The sequence below is a fragment of the Setaria viridis genome, chromosome 1 (assembly GCF_005286985.2).
Source record: "Setaria viridis chromosome 1, Setaria_viridis_v4.0, whole genome shotgun sequence".
NCBI lineage: Eukaryota > Viridiplantae > Streptophyta > Magnoliopsida > Poales > Poaceae > Setaria > Setaria viridis.
The window spans coordinates 7,969,309-7,980,853 of record NC_048263.2 but is presented as its reverse complement, the minus strand read 5'-3'; the positions used below and the strand labels follow the sequence as shown (position 1 = coordinate 7,980,853).

The 11,545-nt window shown below is 38.4% G+C and overlaps 1 pseudogene; it reads right to left on the bottom strand.

The window, feature by feature from the left end:
- Positions 1 to 588: 588 nt before the first annotated feature.
- Positions 589 to 9,946, bottom strand: LOC117866163 (achilleol B synthase-like; annotated as a pseudogene).
- Positions 9,947 to 11,545: the final 1,599 nt, after the last annotated feature.

The following is an 11,545-nucleotide window of genomic DNA, read 5'->3' as shown; positions in this document are numbered from 1 at the left end:
TTTGGGCCGAAATCTGAAAAAAAAAACATTGAAGAGATAAAAGCCTGGACACTTCCACGTGCACACAAACACTCAAGATGAAGCAAATGGTAGCAGATCAAATGCTTAGGATTACTCAAGTAGAAATGGATCAACGCGATGAACGGCGACTCGTCAAATATTCAGGTGTAGTAGCTAAACGCGATGAAATTCTTACCTTGCTTATACACTTGGCACTTAAGATCACGCCATAACCTGCACCGATGTTACTAAAGATCTGTATACAAAAGGACCGACTTAGAATGAGGACGATTGCGACATGCAGATTAAGTAATGTAGAACAACTTAACAGCACCAGGAGTAGAGACACATGCAAACTCTTCACCGCACGTTTGCAGCAAAGGCACAAGCATGGATGATCTCAGCTGATAGCTCAACATATACCCTTTAACATAAGCATCCACATCATATCACCAATGAGAGCTTTACAAGGATAATATTTTTTACTATTATTATTTTCTGTCACAGCATTGTTTATGAAATTCAACTTGTGCTACTGCTTACTGTACCCCAGAAGGGGATTGATACGTATGCCAATACACAAACATCAAGATAATTTTACAATTTCCAATTTATTGGAGATATAATGATTTAAATTTATTTAGTCCAATATTAATTTGTAGTGTGGTTTGATGCTGTGATACAATCATAATCATTCTGCCATCCACTTGTTTGCTTGTCACCATGATACGCTCCTCACATATAGTTACATGGGCCTATCTCTCTTCGCAATACATCGGCGATACTCGCCAAGGGCCCAAATGGGGAACACGTTGGGGTAGTTGAAGACAACAGCGCAATTGAAGCATCCAACATGTTCCTACCATTGAAACACAAGCAAAGCCAGAAAATATCAGATGGGCCCTGATACTGGTGGAGCTACACGGTATGCCGGGTGGTCCCAGGCATACCCTGGGTCCCAGCATCTTAATTACCTGGTACGGAGTAACGGAGTACATCCGTCGTGTGCAGTCCGCCTGGTTCTGAATCGTCGCGCCTGCTGCCTGGTTCGGTGCTTCCTTTTCTGCCCGACGTGGAAACCAACCTGCAGCCCAGGAGGCAGGAGCCCATGAGGCCACAACTTGACGATTCCTCCCGTGACTCCATGAGCGTGATCCATCCCTCCGGACCCTAGTCCTATGCGGCTCTGCCATGACATCCAGCCTAGCACATCGATTCGACGCGACGATTCCTCCGCTGCAGCGCCGCCACGATGATTCCTCCGTTGTAGCGCCGCCACGACGACGTCAGATCGCCACGGAACGGCAACGCCACCAGCTGCCGCACTAGGCCACCCGGGCCGGCCAGCGCGTTTGCGTGACTGCGCGTGGGACATTGTGTCGTTGCACGAAAACTTCTGATCGTCCACAAGAGAAACTTCACAAGAAGGTTAAAGATGAATCTATCTTCTATTTTCTTTCTTATTTGGAAAAACTTATATTCTTAAATATTTTTATTTATTTATGTATGAGTATTTTTTTATTTCAGTTCGTGAGTTTATTGTAAGTTTATTTTATCCTTTTATTTCGAACTATTTATATTGTGATTTGTTATTTTTTCTAGCTTAATCTTTGAATTTATCGAATTGTAAATGATTTTATCGAATTGAATAATTTTTTTAGGCATACCCTATGGTAAAATCCTAGATCCGCCATTGGGCCCTGAATCATCAAAGAACGATGTTAGATGGCTACGATGCTATGGAACCTCCTTATTTCAAAGGACTCCGGCAATTCAAAATAAGGATTCTTATTTCAAAAACTTAAGTTGAGTGAAGTTCGTTCCATGAGCTACCTGACTCACAACTTTCATTACAATCACGTGATTAAAGTCAGATGTATAAATGTGTTTGCTTTATAGCAACTAAATTATCAAGTCGTTACATATATAATATATTGTAGCCACCCTTTATATCATTTGATCACATATTAAAATGTGAGCAAATGGCAATGTTAAGTCTCAATAAATAAATGGCTAATATGCCATCGGTTCAAAACTTCTGCTCAAACTAAAAATCAACAGAAAAAGTTCACTCGTAGAAATAAAAGTGCTAATACCAATACAAATAAAATGGGAACATACTTGTTGGGGAAACTCTCCAGTTTCCAACTGCATATTAATCAATTCTTTTGCAGCACGATGCAGTGGAGTAGGATCTCTCTCAAACTGGTACTCAAACAAAGATAACAATTAATAGTCTAATAAACCGCATATTTTGATCATAACTTATACCAAGAGCAAACAAATCATACCAGCATAAATTAAAGCCAACATTGCCCAAGCAGTATTCACTGCATTAGCACAATCACCTTGAATATTTTGGTAAACCTGTTTTGTGTTACAAGAGAGAAAACTTAAGAGATGATAAATGCAAAATCACTTTATATTCCTAAAAAAACATTGCAAAAAATAGATATGTAAATGGAGAAGCACTTGCTACGCTTGAAACTGAGTTAGAGCGTGATTATAAAAGAAAGGTCCATATATATACACAATAAACCCTTGACGTAATTTTGATTCAAATTTTTGCTAATAACATCATTACAGAGTAACTTATGTGTCGATTTCTTATTAGTATCCTTTTTAGTTATCACCAACCAGACAACCAAAAACGGAAGGATCTATAGCATTAGAGGGTAATACGATTACCTGAGTTATCATAGACTCGTGGCTTTCTCCCCATCCACCGGTACTGAGCTGCTTTGACAATAGGAACTGGCATGCATTTCTGATGGAAGAGTTATTCTCATACGTTCTTCCAGCAGCAATTAATCCTTTAATCGAAAAGCAGATCCCATAGGTGAAACATACACCCCAAGTTCCCAACCTGCCATGCCAAAGAACTAATTGCGTTATTAATTATTGAAGTGGAAAGAAATTAATTCTAAGTGAAGTAAAATGCTAAATTGACAAACCATGAACCATCTTCATTTTGTCTATTCTCAATAAACCTTGCTGCATTTCCGATACAATTTTCTATCTCTTTTGTTCGGTAACCAGGATGTAGTTTTTTGAACAATACCAGAGCTTGAAGAATGATCCAGTGCATTCTGGGTATCTATAAAATTATGGTACACCGTGAATAATTTCAACTGAGTGAAAACTGTGTTAGCAATATTTTTTCTTAGCAATATGCCATTTTCATCACTTACGGATAATCAACGACACTATTTGGAAAATTCTCACAAGGACCGAGAATCTAGTCATTAATAAAAAGTATATGTCAATCAGTCAATGCAGTAAAACTTGAAGGTGTACTAAAAATAAACAATAAAGTTACACAATACAAAGCTCAAAGCACAGCTAAAGAATTTGTAATATTGAACTGCACATTACTACCAAATTGGAAAACCGCAAACTTCAGTAAAGGTAACAAGGAGATGAGTTGAAATACCATATAAATCAGAATGAATATAACCTAATACTACCTCCATTTTTTATTTGTTGTCCTACCTTACCATCAAACTTTTAAAGTTTGATCCAAATCTTTAAAATTATCAAAATTGGTTATAGGAAGAATTACATTACTATAATCATCTTTAGAAATGCTATCATAATATGTAGGACGTTTGCTACACATACTAGTTTGCAAATGCTTTCACAAGAAATGCATGCAGAAACTTACCTCTACCCAAGAAGAAGTTCTTTGGGGTTCATATGTAGAAAAACTACCATCTTTGTTCTACAGTGTAAAGAAATTACTCATTAGTAGATGACCTTTGCGGTTAGAACCATGGCAAGAGAAAGATACTTATTTCAAGGGTCAAGAATTTCATATTACTCTACTGTTGGTCAAAGGCTTAACCTAACAAATGTAAAAATACCAATTTTGTTTCCAAAAGTTACATACCCATAAAGTATCTGTTGGTCAAAGGCTTGACCTAATGAATGTAAAAATGCCAATTTATTTTGTATTTAGAAGTTATATACCATAGAATATCGTTGGTCAAAGGCTTGTCCTAATGAAATAAAATATGCTTTACATCTCTAGATGGAGAGAGTACTTTCTAAAATTTATTACTATCCAAAATCTGTATGGATCCAAATTAATAGCCATAATGACGTAAGTTTTGATTCCCTCACATAGAACTAGTCCCATTATCCCCGAGCCCCATAAGTTTGGCTGGGCGTATTCATTTTGTATCAGCATGATAACTTTCATGCCAATTGTGTTCTCTCCTACTGTATTTCCCTAAAAAAGGATGAATTTCATGCTATACACAAAAATGCCCCATGTATATCATTTCTTCCATCAACTGTCCCAAACATTCTTGTATAAACTGCCCCGAACATTATTATATTATATCTCACATGTCAGTTCAAATTATTTCTTTTATTAGTATTACTAATACTTGATTATTTATTTTATTAGTATTACTAATACATGATTAAATTTTGTGTAGTTTTCATCTCTTTCCTAACCAACTAAACTTGCCACGGCTAAAAGGATTTTTTTTAAGGCGCTCCCTGCACAGTCTTCATTGGAGACTGGGGGCACAAGGGGCTCGAACCTCTACTGCCTCAGCTCCTCCCTTAGTGCTTTGCCACGGGCTACAAGCCCATTCAAAAAAAGGTTTTGCCGTGTTGTTAAAAGAAAACCATAGACGTTTAGCAATTGGCACTTTTTTAGGGTTGTGAGTTGAATACTAAGAAAATGTAAATCATGTCAGTATGGCTTAATTTCTAAGAATCATTACAATGAGGGAAAGAAGGAAATCAACAGCATCATGCAACTTTTCACTTTGTATTGCTTCCCCAGCAAGGTCACTTGAGATCTTTGACAACAAAAGGACAGCCTGGAAATAGAATTATGTATGTAAGATTTCTAGAATAAAAAAAAATAAGGCTATAGGGTCAAAGAGCATATAAAACCGAGGTTTTTGTTGAGGTTAACTTCCATATAGTAATTACGATTAGGTTATGCGAAACTTATGTGATAGGCAATGTTACTTGTCTAAATCAAGATAACAAAAACAGAACGTGAATATAACTTACCTCAAGTGCTTCCGCTGTCGTGCCAGATACAGCCCATCCGTTGTCTGCAGTTGAAAAAGTCCAAGAACCCTTCGATCTATGGCGATGCCAATAAGTTTGGTCACCCGGATGATTCCTCGTAACCTTTCAAGTAAGGACATGCATGCCGTATCAGATTATTTCAGTGATGGTTAATTATATAATTATATGCTTTGAGGATTAAAAAAACCCTGTGAATGCTTCATGAACTCATGGGCCCTCTTAATGGTTGGACTATACTCGTTTACAAGATCTGTAGCGCAAATTGCTTGAATAGCGAATGCTGTCTCCCAGCTCTGACAGCCATCAACTCCCTATCATGATAAAGTAATAGAGTTGTTGCTCATAATGAGAAAGCCATCTTGGTGCATATGAACTTACAGTTTAACGGTGCAAGTACAGAAATCATACGAAGACATACTACGACAACAATGGTAAATGATGTCGATATCACTTGTTTTAATAAATAATAAACTCATAGTTTAACTACGCACATACATAACATCTTTCTTAACTGGCTTTATGTATTAAATAATTCCTTTATAATATGCAATGATAATGGCATTAAATGGCAAAAGGAAAATATTCTTTGTTGAAGTATGATCATCATAACTCAATGTATTAGCAATAGTACACTATGCATGCCAGCACAACCTAAAATCCATAAACGAAGGAACAACAAATAAAAAAAGTTAATTGCATATGTTTAGCAGATAGCACAGAAATGAGTACAACTGTGCAGGAGTAAGGGAAAATTTATACCTTTCCTTTCATGCCATCTTCGGAAAGCCACAATAGATCAGGTATCCTTGCAAGGTGACGCTTGAATGCATCTGAGTTTGGATCTTCTACCCAGCAGCAGATCATGTTTAGAGGCTAAACAGCAAAGTTAACTAATATTAGCAAACACCAAAAGCACCAGTCCATGCACATGCATGTTTGATTAGTGAGAACCATATAGATCACAAAGCCACAATGTTATTGTCTCATTTCAGTTGCCTCTTTGCCTACTTGCAACCTTGGAGATAGATAATCGATATGCACAATGTGTTTACTGTTAATTCATCTCTTATGACCTTAAATTCCTTAGACCTCATTCGGCAGCCCACGAACGGTTCCAAGCCAGGAATCAGTGGATCCGGCCCTTTCACTCCTTCCAGGCCAGGAATGAATTCAGGGGGTGAGGAGATAGGGTTCCAATCCGAGCTGAAGAGTGTGGGAGGATTTCAATCCAGGCCGTTTTCCTTCCAAGCCAGATCAAAAAGAACAGCACTTTCATTGCAAGGCTGGTTTCAAACCGGGCCACTTCAAACCACCCAGAACGAGCCTCATTCTGGACCAATCCGCTGAAAACGAGCGGGGCCTTAGTTTTTCATGGACTAACAAAAATATTTACCATCCAACAACGATAACACCTACAATAGTGCACGTGTTCTCAACTAGTACCAAAATATTAGATAATAAAGAGAGATGGCATAACTGGAGAATGGTATTATTCTCACCTCCCCTTCCTCTCCCCCTTATCATAAAAAAAATCCAACGTGGAAAAACTATGGGAGGGCTGAAGTGGACTATTGTACATGTCGTTTAGTGACGAGATCTTAACTCCACGGACATTACCTTGCTTGCAGCGGTTAAGCAGATGTATTGTGAGCTCTCATCTTCATAATAGACATGCTCCATGAGGTATTTCAGAGCTTTCTCCCTCAGCTTATTGACAGGCCAACTGCTCATCACTGGTTCCACACATTTGTAGAGTGAAGCCCAAATAACATTTTGCAAACGTGTGCGTGGTGTGAGGAGGTCCTCCTGAGATGACCAAAAAGCAAAAAATAGAACAGAGGAACAAACACATCAACAAGTCAATTTCCCTCTTAGTTTAATAATGATTATTTTTTATCACACATTTTTTATTCTTTTACGGTTGTCGAAGAGGCACTGGAAGAAGCGGGGCATTGTTATATTCAGCGATCTAGCGTCTTCTCACTCTTTGATGGTTTGCATGATAAATTATCAAAGAACTAAAACCTTACATAAAAAAAAGAAAAGAAATAAAAATCACCCCAAATAAAATGACCAATTATTTAGCAATATCATCTTCTAGAGCGAGCCCACATCTTCTTCACGTGGGAAACTAGTCATGTTTTTCTGAGGAAAAGAATGGAGCGAGCTAAGTCTAACCCATTGAAATGAAATTCCCATTCTTTGGCTGAATGGAACAAAAACTTACATGACAATGAAAAAAAAGAGAGAAATAAACAAAAACTATAGAGTGAAAGGAATCTAATAAACCTTTGCACATGCACAGCGGGCCTCGCTCCAATCAATCTTGTCATACGGTGTGTTATAGATCTCCTCTCTTAATGCCAGTATAGTTGGTGTAATTGGTCCAACAAATCTCTTGCCATAGAGATAAGCTACCGACTGAAAAAACATACGGCATAAGCACCAAAGCTTCTCTGCAAATAAAGGAATATAACTTGAAGTTCAATAACAGTCAATCTTAGGGCCTGTTTGGATACAGGCTCATAAAGTTTAGTACCTGTCACATTGGATGTTTGGATACTAATTAGGAGTATTAAATATAGTCTAATTACAAAACTAATTACACAGATGGAGTCTAATTCGCGAGACGAATCTATTAAGCCTAATTAGTCCATGGTTTGATAATGTGGTGCTACAGTAACCATTTGCTAATGATGGATTAATTAAGCTTAATAGATTCGTCTCGTGAATTAGTACAGGGGTTCTGCAGTTAGTTTTATAATTAGCTCATGTTTAGTCCTTATAATTAGCATCCGAACATCCGATGTGACCCTTTAGTACCTCGCATCCAAACACCCCCTTAATATTGGAAAGGAGAAAGAAATACATGTACCTGGATAAAATGGAAGAAACCTGGGCATCAACCATAGTTCAGGAAAAAATGGATTACATCCGGACCAATCATACACTCCAAGTATATTTCATTGATTAAAAGAAACTTATATCAATATACTCATCATATCAATTACTATCTGGTGTTACCGATTGGGATGTTACCGTGCATAAAATATTCTACAGTTACACAGGTAATATTCTACGTGTGAGAATCTTGATCTCTAGCTAAATACTGGTACTTCCAAAACTTCTACAGCTATTGTTACCTTTCAAATTCATCTGTAGAGGTACTTACACATTATTTGAAGTTTATTTGGTTTTATAAACATATTGTGCCATGATTAATTAGTAGCCAAGGTTTCAGATCATCCTTCATTAAAATGTAACGTACTTGTGATCAGAGACTGTACAAGATTATTAATTAAGTATATTCTTCGATGCATACCGAGAACCATATCTTTCCCCATTGGGGCAGTGAAGCTGCACCACCATGGGATAGAATCCAAGCACGCCCTTTCGCCAATGCATTGTTCTTGTCATTCGGCTCCTCACCGAGAAGTCTTAGAGTGATGTAGTTTATGCATGTACCAAACATGTTGCTTGAGCCCCGGATAACCGTGCCCCATCCACTGTCTTCGTTCTGCATTTTTTAAATTCAAAACATGAATACTTAATGTATGTAAGTTCTTTTATGCATGCATGTCTCGAATTTTTAAAATCAAAATTGTGCGAAGCATTGCAAAATTAATGCCTACATATATTTGTCAAATATATAAATTTAAGTGGCTTGAAGTATTTGCACGAATCAAATTAATGTATATGCAAAGTGCCATTAGGAAACAGAGTTTGAAAAATTTTACAACATGATATAGCCTGTCTTAACGCTAGGTACATTAGCATGAATGATTCCGTCTTCTTAGTAAATTAAAGTTGGCCCAAATACTGCATAACAAATTTGCTCGGTGTGATATACTGATAGTGTCTCATTGGGCGCCAAATGGAGGTCTTGATTTCCAAGCCGATTAGTGCTAATAAACAAATTTGGCATTGAGTGTTATAGAAGTTTCTTTTACATGACGCTTAGAATAAGCAAATTAGTTAAAAATGAACTATCTAGTTTGTTCCAAATGTCATATATTTGAGAACGGAGATAGCACTGCGTATGACATGCCTGATGGTTATAGATGTAGCGGCACATCTCCCGACGATGTTCCGTTGATATCACAGCATTGAGTGATCTAGTGACATACAAAGCAATTATCTGCAAAATTAAAAAATAAAATTTAGTCAGTTACTCCCTCCGTTCCAAATTATAGATCGTTTTAACTTTTCTAGATTATATAATAATCTAGACATGAGGTATATCTAAATACATAACAAAATCTATGAATCTAATAAATCCAAAACGACCTATAATTTGGGACAGAGGAGTACATACTTTTTAAGGAAAAAAACGAGGAACACAGGCATTATACGCAATGTGTGCAAAACTAAAGCAGCTGGGAATTAATTAAAAGGTTCGTTCACCATGGTAGGGACGACCGTGGTGATCCCTCCGAAATCACCCGGCCAGTGCCCATCACTCGACTGCAGAGAGGAGAACTGGTCCAGCGCTCGCCTCAGGGAGTTCACCGCGACCTCTTCGGTGACCCTGCTCGTCCTCTCCGAGCTTGATGTGTGGCAGTGGAAGGCTACGTCGAGGAGGTCGATGTGCAGCACGTGCGGCCTGCATGCGCATGAGGAGGTCGGCGGAGGACCTCCGCTGGAAGCGGTGGTCGGTGAACTCCCGGCGGAGCCTCTCCACCTCGGCGCGCTCTTCCGGCGTGCCGCCGTCGGGGTCGAACTCCCACACCGCCCGGCCCAGGAAGTTGTTCGTTGACCGCAGCCATGGCCCGCCGCCCTCCGCCACCTTCAGCCTCCACATGTCTCTTCTTCCAATGTAGAGCCTCCTCACTAAGGATCAGTACTTAGAAAGATAATGCAAGTGCCTGATGATGCAATGGCGATGCAACGCCGGAACGAACAACGACGGCAAGAAGAAGAAGCTTGGATAGAGCGAACTTGGAAACTTTAGAAGGATGATGAGGAGCTGTTGAGGTTTACATGCTGCTCTGTGGGGTATTTAAAGAGGATGCTGGCATGCATACGGGAATGGAGCATTAATGCACTGCCGGCCTGATCAGCTCATGTAGTTTTTCCTTCTTCTTTTTTTTTTTGAGTCAGGGACGAGAAACGGACACGCACTCATGCCCACGCACCACGTCCACGCGTACACACCTACTATTTGTTCCTATCCTACTCTAATTAGTAGCTAGTAGTCGTAGTACCCAAAGCTCTGTCATGTCACGCGAAAGAGCATCTGATTAAGTGCATAATTATCTAAGTAATAATAATTAATGTGCATGATGATCTTTGATATATATTACAAACTGAAGAGCTAAGTTAGGAGGGCACGTTCAACAGTTTAGATAGCTACCATCTGCAAATACCTTGAATATCGTATACAAACCATTAAACAGATAATGTATACATGGTTTGTCTATTAAATTATTCATAAGTCATTTAATTTATGCATAGACATATAATACATGGTGATTAGGTATAGCTTGATCTTTGTATCCTATTTTATTGTTTGTTTGAGATGATATATGATGCTTACCGTCCGAGAGAATAAACTTATTCATGTCAACTTCTTGTAACCGATTTAGAATTGTCTACTTGAATTTGAATGGTTTCGATTTTGTACTAACCATCATAGAGGTCCGGAGCAGTGGACCTCAAGCAAAACCCTTGAAGAGTGCCAAAGTAACAAATGGTGCTACTACTGAAAACTGACAAGGAAATGGAAAATTTATTTCCCTGTCAACCTAGCCTTGTCGGCATTTTTCTGTTGGCTTGCCATTAGGAAAACATTTTTTATCAGTAATTTGTATTTCCCCATCAATTTTTCACGATAGGGATATTGTGCACATATAAAAGCATAATAAAAGGTGGATAACTTATTGATAATTTGATATATTGGTATATGGGTGCCACAAGCATATTGTCAGAAATCTTGTCCGTTTCATTATCAAATCATAAGACCCCACGATAGCAAACCAAACCGTGCCTACGTCAGTTGGTTAGGTCCCTTAAGGTAGAATCTAGTGATAGTCACATTTTGCGGTGACTAAGACTCTATACAACAGTTGAGATTGTACTCTGTATGTTGGTGTTGGTCTGCCGTTGCTGTTCTAACCTTCTAAATTAATGGAAAAGGAGAAGTGAAAACATCGTAGTTTTTTGTTTGAGAGATCAAATTGAATTTAGATGAATTCTTTTAATAGTAGTTCTCGAAATACTTGTTGTGTAGCTTGGAACTTTTACTAATTTCAATATTTGCATCCAGACAAACAGTACGTAATAGATGAAGCAACTAACCAAACATCTCGCAATCTGTAAAAGCAAAACACAATCCATGGAACCTTACATTGGACCCATGTCGCAGTGTATAGGCAAAGAGTAAACGTGCAACACGTGTAGGTTCCATTTCTTGGGAGCTCTGGATAAACCCAGCAGGTTTGGCTACTGGCCACATGGGCGGTCTCCTCAAGTTGTGGAAAAATGTTGTGGA